At 37.9% G+C, this 16,446-nt stretch overlaps 1 protein-coding gene across 19 annotated transcripts in view; it reads left to right on the top strand.

Annotated features, from left to right (window-relative positions):
- The window catches only part of C2CD6 (C2 calcium dependent domain containing 6), a 146,109-nt gene that overhangs the window by 70,940 nt on the left and 58,723 nt on the right, over positions 1-16,446 (top strand). The gene's annotated exons all lie outside the window — the stretch shown is intronic.

The raw sequence follows: 16,446 nt of genomic DNA, 5'->3' as shown, positions 1-16,446 counted from the left end.
ACAAATTGAAAATGCATTCAAAAGTCTTCAAGGGGAAGTGTGTCTAAGTATACTAAACATTTCCTACCCTACTTAGATTCATCAGGTGAGGAGGAAAAAAAAAACCCTTGAAGGAAAAGCAGAGTGATGTGAGATACCCGTAGTACAAACTAGTCTCATGGGTGGGTATAAAATTCAGCTGAAAGTTTAACAAAAGTAAGATGTAAATTCAAAGAAAATTTAAAAATCTTGGGAAGTTATTTCAGTGGAAATTTTTAATAAAACTGTTATAGGAAATAACAGATTATTCTTATTACAAATAATTTTCTAGTTTAAAATGAGAATGATCTGAATATAAATTCAAAGGGTTAAAGCATTTCTCAAAATGACATTCTACTTAGATCTTTACTTCTTATTTGAATCACTATTATAGGTAGCTCATAAAGCAGTGTAAAAATGTGTACTGGTCAGTGGGTAAACAATCTGAATTCTAAGTAAGTTTCTGCCTCTAAATACTTCCAACAAGTTTGGGCACCTAAACCTCTAGACTTACTTCCTCATCTATTGAATGGTAGATCGTATCAGGTCATTTCTAAATTCTCTTTCTAATTCTAAAAGATAATTTTATTAAATATCTCTAGTTGGGGAATTATTCTTTTTTTAAAATTATTTATTTGGTAGAGAGAGTGTGTGTACAAGCAGGGGGAGTGGCAGGCAGAGGGAGAGGGAGAAGCAGGCTCCCTGCTGAGCAAGGAGCCTGATGCGGGACTTGATACCAGGACCCCAGGGATCATGACCTGAGCTGAAGGCAGACACTTAACTGACCTAGCCACCCAGGTGCTCCTAGTTGGGGAATTATTCTTAAATACCTAGATCAGTAGCTTAAACCAGTGTAACTTAGAAAGAATAACATTCTTATTTTTACTGAATGTGAAAGTAATACAGTTATAGAAAATTTAGAAAATAAACACATAAAAGACCAAATAAAAGTAGTTATAATCCTACTGCAATTTTAACCATTTTTTCCCTTTCAGCTTTGTTATTTATATATAACCATATTTTTCATTTATTTTAAAAAACTTGGATCAAATTATTTATGTGTGTATATATATAATTTTATATTGTGCTTTTCAAAACTTGACATTATAAGCATGTTACCTGATTTTCTTCAAAATCTGCAAGGTGTAGAATATCCTTAAATATAGATAGTAATTCCTTTAAACATTTTCTATATTGTTGGACATTAGGTTTGAAGTTAACATCCTTTTACGTAACTATTTATTTGGATCTATGATTATGCCCTCATATATTCATAGAAATGGCATGTTGACAAATTTGCTCTCCAGAAAGATTTTGCCACTTTACCTTCTAACCAATAGTATTTGAATATTAATAATCTTTTAAAGAATGATTAGAACTTTTTCATACTTACTAGCTGTTTTGATTGTCCCTAGTAGGAGTAGATAGATTGTATCCTTTGTCCATTGTTTTCTGGTGAGGACTTGGTGATGATGTTGAGGTTTGGTAGTGAGCTCTTTTTCATTATAAGGATATTAACCATTGGTATATTCATGGCACATACTTTTTCTTTTTTTTTTTTTAATTAAGTTCCACTTTATTTATTTAAATTTTATTATGTTAGTCACCATAGTCATCATTAGTTTTTGATGTAGTGTTCCATGATCCATTGTTTTCATATAACACCCAGTGCTCCATGCAGTACGTGCCCTCCTTAATACCCATCACCAGACCAACTCATCCTCCCACCCCCCTCTCCTCTAAAACCCTGTTTGTTTCTCAGAGTCCAGAGTCTTTCATGGTTCATATCTCCCTCCAGTTTCCCCCCCTTCCTTTTCCCCTTCCTTCTCCTAATGTCCTCCATGCTCTTCCATATTTTATTTTCTTATGTTAGTCACCATACCATACATCATTAGTTTTTGATGTAGTGATCCATGCTTTATTGTTTTCGTATAACACCCAGTGCTCCATGCAGTACATGCCCTCCTTAATACCCATCACCAGGCTAACCCATGCCTCACCCCCCTCCCCTCTAACACTCTCAGTTTGTTTCTCGGAGTCCATAGTCTCTCATGGTTCATCTCTCCCTCCGATTTCTCCCCCCTTCATTTTTTCCCCTCCTTCTCTTAATGTCCTCCATGCTCTTCCTTATGTTCCACACGTAAGTGAAACCATATGATAATTGACTTTCTCTGCTTGACTTATTTCACTTAGCATAATCTCCTCCAGTCCCATCCATGTTGATGTAAAAGTTGGGTATTCATCCCTTCTGATGACTGAGTAATACTCCATTGTATATATGGACCACATCTTCTTTATCCATTCATCTGTTGAAGGGCATCTCGGCTCTTTCAGCCGAGTTTGGCCATTGTGGACATTGCTTTTTCATAGTTAGTAGTTTGCCTTTTACTTTCTCTATTGAGTCTAACTTCCAAAATATTCAGTTTCATTTGATAAGTGAGTTACTGCTGTATAACAAATCACTCCAAAACTCAGTGGCTTAAAATAACCATTTTATTATCTCATGATTCTATGGGTTGATTGTGCTCAGGTGGGAAGTTGTTTGCTCCACTTAATTTTGGTGAGGCTCATAATCATCTAGGAGCTCGACTGGGCTGGAACACTCATGAGGTTCACTTACATGTCTTACACTTTGATGGGGAAAGCTGTAAATCTGGGCTCAGTTGGGATGCATGAACATCTGGTTTGATGTATCTCTTCCCACTCCCCACCACCACCCCTGTATCACCTTAGGGATTATCCCTTTCCATGCTGCCTCTTCATGTGGTCTCTCTTGCAGGGCAGCTAAATTTCTTATGTGGCAGCTTGGGGCTTGCAATACACAAAAACAGAAGCTTCAGGTCCTCCTATGACTTAGGCTTGGAATAAACACAGGGTCATTTCTACTGAATTCTGTTAGTTAAAGCAAGTCTCAGGCTCAACCCTGATTCGGTATGGAAGGGGACTACATAAGGGCAGGAATCTTAGAAAGTGATGTTCATTGGGAACCGTATTTGGAGATTAACCACCATTAATTATCTCTACCCACAAGTAATTCATGTACCTCCTACATGCAAACTATACTTACCTTCTAAGATCCTTGGCTAATGCTATTACTACATCAGGCTTAGGCGTGAAGTATAGAATTTATCCAGGTGGATGAGGCTTCTTGAGTATGGCTCCTTTCAATCTTAAGACCTGTGAATTGAAGAGACCAATTATCTGTGTCCTATATACATGGTGAGTAAGGAACAGGAAAACAGGAGGTACTTAAATTCCAAAGGTGGAAAAAGGGGAAAGTGAAGCATACAGCAGTGAGTGGGCCATCATTTTGAAGCTCTTGCCTCTGCCCTTGGGGCTTGGCTTTACCTTCTTTTTCCATGGGAAAGAGCTTGTATTTGTAACTGAGTAGCTTTGCAGCCTATGTCTTCTCTGTAGAAAGTTGAGAGTTCAAAAACCTCTTTCCATTTAAATTGTCACTGTTCCTGTCTCAGATGCTATGAATCTTACAGATTTTGTAGGCTTTCTGTATATCAAATTATGATCTTAGCCAACTGTTACACTCCTGAATATCTTTAAGACAGACCACTATTTACCTTTGGTTGAGAGCCAGGGTGCTGTAGTACAATATCCTTAAGAATCTTAGAGGCTCTCCTATCCAGCAGAGAGGACCTAACAGGTCATCCTAAGATACTTAGAATATTTTTTGTTTAGCTGAATGGGTCTGTGAAACACTATCTTAAAACTTTTTGAAATCTGAACAAGAGATCTTAGAGTCACACCCTTGTGATCTTGACCTTGAAACCACATTTTCCTGGCAAGGCCATTGAAGCCCCATCAATGAAGTCATGAGGCCAGGATTTCTGTCATTGGTTCAATGGCTTAACAGTGTCTTCAAGGACCCAGTAACAGGCTCTTATCTTTCCTCTTTTTCATGCTAATGCTGGTCACTTTATGATCACAAGATGTTTGCTTCAGGGTGCCTGGGTGGCTCAGTTGGTTAAGCGACTGCCTTCGGCTCAGGTCATGATCCTGGTGTTCCAGGATCAAGTCCCGCATCGGGCTCCCTGCTCAGCAGGGAGTCTGCTTCTCCCTCTGACCCTCCCTCCTCTCATGTGCTCTCTCTCTCTCTCTCTCTCTCATTATCTCTCTCAAATAAATAAATAAAATCTTAAAAAAAAAAAAGATGTTTGCTTCAGTCCTAGGCATCATATATAGATCAAGGCAGGTGAAAGAATGTGGGGGTTGAGTAGTTAAGTTCTTTTGTACTGGCCTCTTTTTATTTCTACAAAGAAACAAAAATTTACCCAATCACCCCCCCAGTAGATTTTGTGTCTCATGACTAGAATTATGTAACATGAATACTTCTAGCTTTGAAGAAGAATGGGAAAACTAGTATTTGGCAAAAGGGAATGGGATTTCCAATGATTCATCATTTTGGACTGGATAGGTTGCCGTTAATAGCAAAATTCAGGTTATGTTAGTAATAAGATAGCGTGGGGAGTGGTTATTACATAATCAATTAGCAGTAGTACCACAATTATTCTCTCTGATGGGAATGTTCTTTCCCCAAATCTTCACAGGGTTCATACATTCACAACATTCAGGTGTCTACTCAAATGTTAACCTCCTTAGAGAGGGCTTCTCTGACCACTCTATGTAAAATAATTAACCACTTACTCACCCTATCTCATCCCTATTACTTTCTCTTCAGGTATCATTACATGGTATCATATGTTTGTTTACTTATTTACTATCATTCCCAGTTGACTTTTAAATTCCAAGTGATAGTGATTTAGTCTTACCACATTACCATTTAGAATAGTGATGAGTCAATAACAGACACTTAATATTTGTTGATTTGATTAGTTAAAAATATTGCAGGGTATTGATGGATTTGCTTTGGAATCTCTGAATATATTGTTTTATTATGTTCAATTAGCCAACATATAATACATCAGTAGTTTTTGATGCAGTGTTCAACAATTCATTATAGTTGCATATAACACCCAGTGCTCATCACCGTACGTGCCCTCCTTAATACCCATCCCCCAGCTATCCCATCCCCCCAACCCCCTCCATTCTGTAACCCTCAGTTTTTTTCCCCGAGTCCAGAGTCTTTCATTTTGTCTCTCTCTCTGATTTCTTCCCATTTTTCCCTCCCTTTCCCTGTGGTCTTCCACACTATTCCTTATGTTCCACATTATGAGTGAAACCATATGATAATTGTCTTTCTCTGCTTGACTTATTTCACTTAGCATAATCTCCTCCAGTTCCATCCATGTCAGTGCAAATGGTGGGTATTCATCCTTTCTGATGGCTGAATAATTTTCCATTGTATATATGAACCACATTTTCTTTATTCATCTGTTGAAGGACATCTCGGCTCTTTCCACAGTTTGGCTATTGTGGACATGGCTGCCAAGAACATTGAGGTGCATGTGCCCCTTCTTTTCACTACATCTGTATCTTTGGGGTAAATACCTAGTAGTGCAATTGCTGGGTCGTAGGGTAGCTCTATTTTTAATGTCTTGAGGAACCTCTCTACTGTTTTCCAGAGTGGCTGTACCAGCTTGCATGCCCACCAACAGTGTAGGAGGTTTCCCCTTTCTCCACATCCTCACCAACACTTGCTATTTCCTGTCTTGTTAATTTTTGCCATTCTAACTGGGTAAGGTGGTATCTTATTGTGGTTTTGATTTGTATTTCCCTGATGACTAGTGATGTTGAACATTTTTTCATGTCTGTTAGCCATTTGTATGTCTTCTTTGCAGAAGTGTCTGTTCATGTCTTCTGCCCATTTATTGACTGGATTATTCATTTTCTCGGTATTGAGTTTGAGAAGTTCTTTATAGATCTTGGATACTAGCCCTTTATCCATAATGCCATTTGCAAATATCTTCTCCCATTCCATGGGTTGCCTCTTAGTTTTGTTGACTATATTTTTTTAATTGAAGTATAATTGGCATATAACATTAGTTATAGGCATACAACATAATGATTTGATATTTGTATACATTGTGATTTGTACACACTACAATAAGTCCAGTTACCATCTGTCACCATACATAGTTAAAAATTTTTTTCTTGTGATGAGAACTTTCAAAATCTACCTACTTTCTTAGCAATATTCAAATAGGCAATACAAGAGTACTGACTATTGTACATGCTGTACATTACATCCCATGACTTATTTGTTTTATAAGTGAAATTCGCTCCTTTTGATCCCTTTCTCCATTCCCTCCTTCCCCCCTTCCTTCTGGCAACCACCAGTCTGTTCTTGTATCTGTGAATTTTGTTTTGTTTCATTTTGATTTTTAAATTCTACATGTAAGTGAAATCATACAGTATTTATCTTTCTCTATTTGACTTATTTCACTGAGCATTATATCCCCAATGTCCATCCATGTTTTCACAAATGGCAAGATTTCATTCGTTTTTATGGCTGAAAATATTCCTCTGTGTGTGTGTGTGTGTGTGTGTGTGTACACACACCTTATTCATTCATCCATCAATGAACATTTAGGTTGTTTCCATACCTTGGTTATTAAATTAATGCTGCATTGAACATGGGGGTGCATATGTCTTTTGAATTGGGGTTTTCATTTTCTTTGGATAAATACCCAAAAGTAGAATTGATGGGTCATATAGTAGTTCTGCTTCTAATTTTTTGAGGAACATCCATATTGTTTTCCATAGTGGCTGCACCAGTTTGCATTCCCACCAGCAGTGCACGAGAATTCTTCTTTTCTACATCCTCGCCAACAATTGTTATTTCTTGTTTTTTGATTTTAGCTATTCTGACAGGTGTGAGGTGATATCTTATTATAGTTTTGACTTGCATTTCCCTGATGATGAGTGATGTTGAGCATCTTTTCATGTGCCTGATTGTTGTCTGTCCTCTTTGGAATAATGTCTGTTCAGATCCTCTGCCCATTTTTAATTCAGATTATTTGGTTTTTTGTTATTGAGTTGTATGAGTTCCTTCTATTAACCCTTTATCAAATACATGATTGCAGATATCTTCTGACATTCAATAGGTAGCCTTTTCATTGTGTTGATGACTTATTTCTCTGTGCAGAAGCTTTTTAGTTTGATGTAGTCCCCTTTGTTTATTTTTGCTTTTGTTGCCCTTGCCTTTGCAATCAGCTACAAACAATCATCACAAGACTAATAATGTCAAGGAGCTTACTGCCTATGCAATCTCTGAATATATTATAACTCTCAGGACTCATTGTATGTAATTAATAAAAATCACCTAGTCATAGGAAATGCAAATAATTTTAGTACTTCTAAGGAGAATGAAGCCCCTAACTCTGGCATACCAAATATCAGGCATAAGGCAGAGAGATTAATTCCACACTCCATAAAGTGTAGTGATAAGGGCTTGATTATGTATGTCTTTGAGTTTAAGCTTCTAGTGCCTACAGAAAACTAGGATTAAGGAAGACAGGGAATTGTGTATGTGATACCACTAACCTTTTATTCATTCATTGAATTTAACTGCCTTCATTATGCTATGAATTTCATTTATGAAATGTAAATCCTTTCATGATGATTGATGAAACTGGTGGGAAATATTCTGTGATCTCCCAAATTCATTGTCTTTGCTAATTCTGCACTTTGAATCAACCCAACTCATGCATATATGAAATGTACCTTTACAATTACTTTATCCACTTTCTTTTTTGATTCAATAATTTTTTCACCTAGAAGTTTTTCTAATCTAATTACATCTATGAATTCCTGAAACTAATTGAGACTATAAAAATAGAGATAAAAATAGTTTTCATGATTTTTGGAATAGGAGAACTTTTCCAATTGATTAAAGTAGATCTTCTTTTGAAACAGATAATTTTAAAATTTCTAATTATTTTTCTCTTTGCTCATACTGTTCTCTGGAAGGTATGTTTTTCCAGTGGTATCTGAGATGGATTTTGTCGAGATAGTTTACTTAAATCTTTGGGTGCCAGAAAAAGGGAAAGGAGTCATTTTATATTTTCAGTAATTTTGATATTGCTGCATTAAGCTTTTATTTGCCTATGAGGAACAGAAAAAAAACAGTATATAACTGGAAGCAGTACATACTAGAGAACATCACTGAGTTTTCAGTGTTTTCATATTCATTGGGCCAGCATTCCTTAACGTAGCTGGGCACCCTAGACTAATTGCAGGTCCTATGAGCTTGAAAAAATATGTGTCTCCATTGAGGAGTAGAAGGTTCTGTCCACTATCTTCCAAGTCAGTCTTCTACTTGAATGTGGTAAATTACAGGTGGATTGGTTAGCCTTTTAATCTGTTTTCATCTTGACTATATCTAATACAAACATTTTTGGACTATAGAGAGTACCTATGCTTATTTTCCATCTTGTGCCCACCTTAGTCTGTTGTCTGCCTGTCTTTGTTTTACGCCCCAAGACGATGACTGCTATGGAATGCCTTACAAGACTGTCCTTCTGGCTGATTTCTAGGTAGGTCCAGTAAATGGCAAACACTGGCAGAACATTGTAGGTCAATAGCGAAAGAAAGGTTAGGTTTTTCTGTCCTATTGTTTTCCCACTTTGGTGCTGTGGTTCTGGCAATGAATTTTCCTTCATATGTACAGCTTCTGCTGAGTGGCCCCAGCTGCATGACTCCAGCTGTTACTAGGCTCTGGCTGGAGTGGTAACATCTTTTCAGTGTCTCCCTCAGCATTGATTATTGGTTCCTTATCCATAAATATACCTTTCATTAATAGTAAAGCTTCTTTTGTTGAACCATTTTAGAGGAATTCTAATTCCTGCCCTAACTCTAGTAATCTTCCCAGTTTTCTAGTATGCATACATATTTTCCTCTATTTTTTTAGCTCTGGATTTTTTTTTTAATTTGCAGTATAGTTGATACATAGTTTCCTGTGTTTTTATGTTTTTTGCTCATTTCACAGCTGCTTTGTAAAAATTCAAATGATCATATTGATCTGAATGTTCATTATGCATTTTTAAAGTACAGAGTTGAAAATGATGCATGCTTATTATTAAAATTCAAGCAATCCTCCCAAAAGTAAGAAAGAGCCCAAAATTCCACCATCCAGAAATTACCAGTGTTAATAGTTAATATTTGGTGACATCATTTCATAAATCTTTCCATATTTGGGGGAGACAGTCTCCATGGTTCTTGTGAGAGGTATAGGATTCTTTTCCTATAACATAATCAGTTGCATGTGATCTTGTTATCTGGCCCACTTTGCATTACCTTGGGAATCAGGGCTTGAGGAACTGATGTAAAAAGGTTTATATCCTGGCTACTGCGATTGCTCTGAGTAATAAACTTTTGTTTCTGACCCAGGAAACTCATTTCTTCTATCAGCCTCCATGAAACTGTGGCAGGCTGACTAGTTAGCTTACAAGCATAGTACATTCTTGACAGCTTTGGTTACAAGATGGGATACTGACAGACATGGCCTTCTGAAAGATGAAGGACCAGGACCTTGTAGTCTGATCAGTTGCATTTGGGGGAAGCCCATGGGAACTGGTGGAAAGTGATGACCAAGTTGTATGATCAATCAGGCAATAAGTAGTCCTTTACTTTAGGCTAACGGAGAGATGGTTGCAAGTTAAGTGTTGGGAACTAGGCTTAAAAACAGCTGCCTGACCAGTGCCCTGGTTGTTGCTAATTATCCTCCAGGTAGGGAGACTTCTTTGCCAATCTGATGATTCACCTCAGTGTCTGTCCCATTTTAACAGTACTAAGATCAGTCCTGATTGAGAAGATTCTGCTCTTTGGCAACAGTTACAGAGTTGCATACCTACACTCAGGATGGTAGAATGGAATTTTTGACTGTTATGGACGGAAACAAAGTGAATCATTAAAACTTTGGCTGGTTTTCCTGGGAGATGAGGATGTAGGCTAAGTAATACCTATAAAGGAAGGATGGCAATGGCTGGTCCATCTTATGGGTAATACTCCTCAGTATATGGTGATAATCTTATAGCCATTCCAAAATAACAATAAAAGATCTGTTTTTTGTCTTGAGTTCTGGCTGCTAAAAGGTTTGTCTATCCTGAGACAAACCCGAGTGGGAAACCATAATAGGCATTGACTAGTATTTGGGCACTTATTGCCCTGAATTGTGTACACATTGCTGATGAGAATGATCCACTGACTCAAAGAAACTGACCCAAAGAAATATAAATTCTTGAAGTCAGCTCTGGTGCCTTGGAAAACTCCTTCAACCCTTATGTTGAAGCTAGGGAAGAATTTGAGATGTCATCATGGTAATGGGACAGCAGATATCCTGGATTGAAGTGGACTCCACAAAGTAGGTCACTACTGTGCGAGCCAAGCTTAAGTCACCTGAGGACACACAAACCTCATGGCCCTATCCAGAAAGCAGTGTGGCTACAGCTCTCAAGTCAAATAATTCCCAAAGATGAAATAGATGGTGTCAACTATGAAGACCTTGTTGCCTGATATAGTGTGCTGGGCAGACCAGCAGTTCATTTGATTGAACCACAAATTGCTGTTAAACCACTCAAAACTGAAAGTAAACATGAAGTCTTGTTAGATGGCATGGAGTTGCCTGCCTCTTCTGAACCCCATGACACCTTCCTTTCCTCTTAACCTGATCCCAGATGCTTTACAGAGAGACATGATTAAAGGTGGAGCCAAGATCTTCCTGTCCCTAAAGGGGATAGAAGGTTCTATACAGCCATTGAAGTTTTCTGGTGAATCTCAGGGAGGGTAGGGACCCAATCTTTTATGGCTTTGTTGGTTATGAATGTTCAGGTCTCTATCTTACCCAGACCTAGGGAAGGAAAAATTAGTTGGATTCAACTTACAGGATTTGGGCAGCGTTCACAATAGGGAAGGAAACTAATATAACCTTCTGGATGGGACTCTTTAGGCCAATTGAATGTACTGTTGTTTCCACATCTGAATATGTGGTAGGGATTATTATGTTATATACTTGTCTGTCTCCATCCCATAGAGCCACATGTAGAGAAGTGCTGGTGGGACATGTAAATTGCTACCCAACTTGTCTCCCTGTGCCCTTTCAGTTGGTCCAACAGAAACACTAGAATCCTAGAAGGAAAAGGGAAATCACAGCCTTCATTAAGGACTTAAAGGTAGCAGGGAAAGTAAGAGCTCCATTATCTCAATAACACATCCCTGTATGGCCAGTGAATTTGCTATCGAAGTTGGAGACTTAAGTTATCACCAAATGAATCCAGTTGTTGGCTCTGTATCCCAGCTGTTTCAGATATTTTGATTATAACTATCTATTACATAAGCATGATGGCACTTGGTATGCTATCTTGTACATTGCCAACACAACCTTTGCCATACCACTGACACTTGAGGGTCAAGCTAGTTTGCATAGGATTTTCATACTTAGCCGGGGCACCTACTTACCTGCTACTTTCTACCAGTGAGTGGGTCTGAGCTCCTGAGCCCAGACACACTCTGAAAGCAGGGTGGTGCATGAGGGAGGCGGGGGTACCGATGCTGTGATAAGATAAAGGGCTAAAATAAAAACAAAAGCCTAGGAGCAACTGGGTGGTTCAGTCAGATAAGCACCTGACTCTTCATCTCAGCTCAGGTCTTGATCTCTGAGTCCTGAGTTCAAGCCCTGCTTGGGCTCCACACTGGGCATGGAACCTACTTAAAACAAAACAAAACAAAAACAAAAACAAAAGACTTCTAGTTGCTCTAGATGTCCTCCACAGGCTAGTCTCCCTCACACCCTTGTTCTTCCAGTGCTCCCAGTCTGGAAATAACAATCTTCTGATGGCTATTCTAGCTGTTGTAGCCCTTCATGTAGCATGAAGGAAAGTCTGTGTTACAGGAGGGGAAAAAAAATACCTGAAATCAACTGATTGGGTTTGCGCAAAACTTGCAATGGGGAAAAAAGTTAGTGACCTTATGGGTAGGGCCCTCTCTTCTGATTCAGTGTACTATTAAAGTTCTTCCTACTAACCCTATAATGAAATGTGTTGCATGCTTACAGTGTAAACACTCATAAATTGTCAGAAGACATTCTCCCATTCAGGGTTACTGCCACAGGTACAGAAGTCCTTGTCATTTGCCACAGGTGGGTGGTGGATCAGGATTTATGTGAGTGCCTCCACCCTCTGATTTCTAAAGATGTTCTGTTGGTTGGCAAGTCAAAAGCCTCAGTCTCAGTGGCCCAGTGGTCACCCTTGGCTGACCATCAGGGTGGCTGATAAACCCTGAAAAATTCAAGGGCCTGCTTGCCAAATATATTTTCCTGGGACTATTATGGGCAGATTCACAACTCTCAATTCCTTTGGCAGTCAAAGAAAAGGTGCTGTCTCTTCAACCACCTATCACCCAAAAGGAGGCCCAGCATATTTTTAAACTATGGGTATGAGACACTGTATATACCTCATTTAAGCATTCAACATGCTTTGAGTGGGGCCTAAACCAGTTGGTTTTGCTGGCCAAATGGTAGTAGTATGTTAAGGGGTGCATCTGACTTGGTCCTAGCATCATTTTGGTTTTGCATGAAAAAGTAGCAGCTACTGATTTTGGCCCAAAACTTACCTTCCATTTTGCCACCTGAAGTAAAGCCAATGGCTCAGTGGAGCCCTGAATTCACAGAGGTACCCCTAAATGTCTAGGCAAAAGTTCACTGACGGTTCAGCTAAGCTGAAACCTGATGGTGTCAATGAGCTACTGTGACTGTTTAGTTTAAGGGCAAGCTATGCAGAAGCAAAAATGGATGTGGTTACTTGACTCAGTTGGGCAGAACTCTGGCCAGTACTACTCTTAAGAACCTTGTTATATTTTTACTTATTTTTGGGCTATTGCCAATGGCTTAGCTGCTTGGTTTGTCATTTGGAAAACCACAGACTGCCAGATTAAAGACACCTCTTTGGGACTGCAAACTATAGAACCAAATTGCTACTATGAACAGAACCATCTGGGTCACTTATGCAGATGTATACAGTAAGGGCATGTTCTTGATGAGACTGACTGGAATCAAGCTCCTGATTGAGCCTCTACTTCCCAGATTGCCACCTTTGTTGCTTGGATTTATCATTATACTGGATACAACAACACAGCCAGCTATGAATAGCTGGGAACAAAGTAAAGAAGTCAACTTTGGTGAAGTTTCTGATGTAGACTAGGTTACCACTGCATGCCCAACTTGATTCCTGCCAAATGTTGACCCGTATTCTTGTGGTAGGAGAACTTACATTGCAAGTATCCCACCTGCTCCTAGCATTTGACTTTGGGACACCTTTGGTGGTAATTGGTTGATAATTTTCAGGTTATGGTATTACTTTCAGTCCAGTCAGATGACTCCAGCTACATCCACATCATTGTAAGTGGCAAGATTTCATTTTTTATTCCTAAATAATATTACATTGTATATGTATGTGTGTATATATGTGTGTGTGTATATATATAGATTTATGTGTGTGTACACACATATATATATGTATATATACACCACATCTTATTTATCCATTCATCAGTCAGTGGACACTTGCGCTGCTTCCATAATCTGGCTACTGTAGACACTGCTGCTGTAAACATCAGGGTGCATGTATCCCTTTGAATTAGTATTTTTGTATTCTTTCGGTAAATATCTAGTAGTGCAATTGCTGGATCATAGGGTAGTTCTAATTTTTAACTTTTTGAGGAGCCTCCATACTGTTTTCCACAGTGGCTATATCAGTTTGCATTCCCACCAAGAGTGCACAAATGTTCCTTTTTCTCTGCATCCTCACCAACACGTGTTGTTTCATGTGTTGTTGATTTTAGCCATTCTAAAAGGTGTGAGATGACGTCTCATTGTAGTTTTGATTTGCATTTCCCTGATAATGAGTGATGTTGAGCATCTTTTCATGTGTCTGTTGGCCATCTGTATGTTGTCTTTGGGAAAATATCTATTCATGTCTTCTGCCCATTTTTTAATTGGATTATTTGTTTTTGGGGCATTGAGTTTTGTAAGTTCTTTATATATTTTGGATACTAGCCCTTTATCAGATATGTCATTTACAAATATCTTCTCCCATTCCATATGTTGCCTTTTAGTTTTGTTGTTCCCTTCGCTGCACAGAAGCTTTTTATTTTGATGTAGTCCCAATAGTGTATTTTTGCATTTGTTTCCCTCGCCTCTGGAGACATACCTAGAAAGAAGCTGCTATGGCTAATGTCAAAGAAATCACTGCCTATGCTCTCTTATAGAATTTATTTTTGTTTCAGGTCTCACATTTAGGTCTTTAATCCATTTTGAATTTATTTTTGTGTATGGTGTAAGGAAGTGGTCCAGTTTCATTCTTTTGCCACATTTTATGTTTTTGTCACAATTTACCTCTTCTAATATTGTGACTCCATTAACAAATTATTATATAGTTATTTTTAATGCTTTGTCCCTTAACCTTCATACTAGAGTTAAGTGATAATACACCATTATATTACAGTATTATACGTTCCAATTTTGACTGTGTACTTACCATTACCAGTGTGTTTTATATTTTCATATGTTTTGTTATTAACTAGCATCCTTTCATTTTGAAGAACTACTTTCAGCATTTTTTGTAAGGCATGCCTAATGGTGATAAACTCCTTCAGCTTCTGTTTCTCTGGGAAAGTCTTTATTTCTCTCATTTCTGAAGGACAGTTTTGCTGAGTAAAATATTTTTGGTTGGCAGGCTTTTTCTTTCAGCACTTTGAATATAGCATCTCATATTCTCCTGGCTGGCAAAGTCTCTGCTGATAGCCTTATGGGGGTTCCCTTGTATGTGAGGAATTTTTTTTCTCTTGCTACTTTTAAAATACCCTCTTCATCTTTGATAATGGACAGTTTTATTATAATGTGTCTTAGGAAAATCTCTTTGGATTGAATTTATTTGAAGACTTATGAGCTTCATTAACTTATTGTCCAAATTTCTCCACAGAGTTGGAAAGGTTTCATCCATTATTTCTTTAAATATACTCACTGCCCTTTTCTCTCTGTGTTCTTCTGAGACTCCAGTGATATGTAAATTGTTTGACTTGATAGTATTCCATAATTCACACAGGCTGTCTTCACTCTTTTTCATTTTTTTTTCTTTTTCCTCTTCTCGATACATTTCTTTCTTTTTTTCTTTGTTTTTCAAGATCAAGCGGATTCCTTATTACCCTCAATTTTTTAAATTTAAATTTTAATTCCAGTATAGTTAACATAGTGTTATATTAGTTTCAGGTGTACAATATAATGATTCAACAATTCTCTCTCTCTCTCTCTCTCTCTCTCTCTCTCTATTTCACCTTCACCTATTTCACCCATCCTCCAACCTACCTCCCCTTTGGGAACCATCTATTTGTTCTCTATAGTTAAGAGTCTCTTTTTTGCTTTGTCTCTTTTTTCCCCTTTGTTCATTTGTTTTGTTTCTTAAATTCCACATATAAGTGAAATCATATGATATTTATCTTTCTCTGATTTATTTCATTTACCATTATACTCCCCAGATCCATCCATGTTGTGGCAAATGGCAAAATTTCATTCTTTTTTATGGCTGAATAATATTCCACACATACACACACACACACACACACACACACTCGCACACACACACACACACACACTCTACAACTTTATCCATCCATCTCTTGATAGACACTTGGGTTTCTTACATTATTTGGCTATTGTGAATAATGTTGCAATAAATATAAGGATGCATATATTTTTTTGAATTAGTGTTATATTCTTTGGGCAGATACCCAGTAGTGTGATTACTGGCTCACAGAGTAGTTCTATTTTTAATTTTTTGAGGAACCTCCCTACTGTCTTCCACAGTGGCTGCACCAGTTTGCATTTCCACTAACAGTGCACAAGGGTTCCATTTTTACCACATTCTTGCTAACACTTGTTTCTTGTGCTTTTTATTTTAGCCATTCTGACAGATGTGAGGTGATCTCTCCTTGTGGTTTTCATTTGCATTTCCCTGATGATGAGTGATGCTGAGCATCTTTTCATGTGTCTGTTGGCCATCCCATGTGTCTTCTTTGGAGAAATGTCTCATATCTTCTGCCCATTTTTTAATTGGATTATTTGGTTTTTGGACATTGAGTTTTATAAGTTCTTTATATATTTGGATACTAACCCTGTATTGGATATGTCATTTGCAAATATATTCCCTTTCTGTAGGTTGTCTTTTAGTTTTGTTGGTTGTTTCCATTGCTGTGCAGAAGCTTTTTATTTTATTTTATTTTATTTTATTTTTTAATTAAAGATTTTTTTTACTTGAGAGCAAGAGAGAGCACAGAGGAAGAGAGAGAAGCAGACTCCCTGCTGAGCAGAGAGCCCAATGTGGGGCTTGATCCTAGGACCTTGAGTTGATGACCTGAGCCAAAGGCAGATGCTAAACTGACTGAGCCATGCAGGTGCCCCAAGAAGTGTTTTATTATGATTGTAGTCAAAATAGTGTATTTTTGCATTCATTTCCCTTGCCTCAG

This window comes from Zalophus californianus, chromosome 3, assembly GCF_009762305.2.
Source record: "Zalophus californianus isolate mZalCal1 chromosome 3, mZalCal1.pri.v2, whole genome shotgun sequence".
NCBI lineage: Eukaryota > Metazoa > Chordata > Mammalia > Carnivora > Otariidae > Zalophus > Zalophus californianus.
This window is presented reverse-complemented; position numbering and strand designations above follow the sequence as displayed.